This window comes from Mandrillus leucophaeus, unplaced genomic scaffold (genome assembly GCF_000951045.1).
Source record: "Mandrillus leucophaeus isolate KB7577 unplaced genomic scaffold, Mleu.le_1.0 Scaffold1, whole genome shotgun sequence".
NCBI classification, from domain to species: Eukaryota; Metazoa; Chordata; class Mammalia; order Primates; family Cercopithecidae; genus Mandrillus; species Mandrillus leucophaeus.
The window spans coordinates 12,637,253-12,638,689 of record NW_012098097.1 but is presented as its reverse complement, the minus strand read 5'-3'; positions in this window follow the sequence as shown (position 1 = coordinate 12,638,689).

Sequence of the window (1,437 nt, the reverse complement as noted above, 5' to 3'; positions counted from 1 at the left end):
TTCTGCAAGGACACACGTGCCAATGATTAGTCCTAAGAATAAACCTTACTCTAGGCCAGAGGCAGTGGCTCATGCCTGTAATCCCAACACTTTGGAAAGCCAAGACAGGAGGATCACCTGAGGTCAGGAGTTCAAGACCAGCCTGGCCAACATGGCAAAACCCCATCTCTACTAATACAGAAATTAGTCGGGTGTGGTGGCGCACACCTGTAATCCCAGCACCTCGGGAGGCTGAGGCAGGCAAAATCACTTGAACCCGAGAGGTGAAGGTTGCAGTGAGCCAGGATTGCACCACTATACTCCAACTTGGGCAACAGAAAGAGACTCCATCTCAAAAAACAAAAAACAAAAAATAGAATAAACCTTACCCTCTAAAGCAGCCACCCAAATACCACACTCCAAAGACCAGACATATATACTTCACAGGGTCTCCAGGATTTTCTACGGCCAAGGGGCAATATCCAAATACCAAAAGTACCAGAAAGTTTCAGGTCCTAAGAGCAGAAGCCAAGCTTTCTCTATAGGCCACACTTCCCTAAGTGCCTTCCATGCTGTTCACTGATGTATGCTACAGGGGGAAAGAGTTCCTTTGGTACATTAACATGGAAAGCTCCTAAATACATCTCAAATCGCTTTCTTTTAAAAATTGATTGATTGAGACAGAGTCTTGTTCTGTCACCCAGGCTGGAGTGAGGTGGTGAGATCTCGGCTCACTGCAACCTCCACTTCCCGGGTTCAAGGGAGTCTCCTGCCTCAGCCTCCCGAGTAGGTGGGATTACAGGTGTCTGCCACCACGCCTGACTAATTTTGTACTTTTAGTAGAGACTGAGTTTCACCACGTTGGCCAAATCCTGAATTTTGATTGTTCTCAAAATCCTGAACTCAGGTGAACACCCGCGTCAGCCTCCCAAGTGCTGGGATTATAGGCATGAGCCACCACGCCTGACCTAAAAACGTATTATTATTTTAAGAGCAGTAAGAAGACACTGCAGTGGCTATTTATGGGCCACGGCACCAACGTTGAGATTCTCTAAATCTACCAACGCCCAAGGCCACTTCTTTGCTCACTGAGCTGACATCTGCCATCACCCCACTGCCATTCAGAAGCCTGTTGCAAAGAGTCCTCTGTAGCATCTGCCACCACCAAACACTGACCCAGGGCCTCCAGAATGACACTGGGACACCCCGACAACCGCAGGGGTGGGGGACAGATTCAAGCAGACATGCCCAGAAGTTGTTCCTCTCCACCTTCCTTTTCCAAAGCCCCCTCCCTTGTCGATGTCCTTATTATACTTCAGCCGCCCCCTCCCAGGTCTTCTCAGAACAATCCCACACCAGGTCACCTTTGTCACCTGTCATTCCTCCACTAGGAGGGAAAAAGCCATCTCCACATTCCTCCTGTCCCAAAATACCTTTCCCAGCAGCCAGCCTCCATCC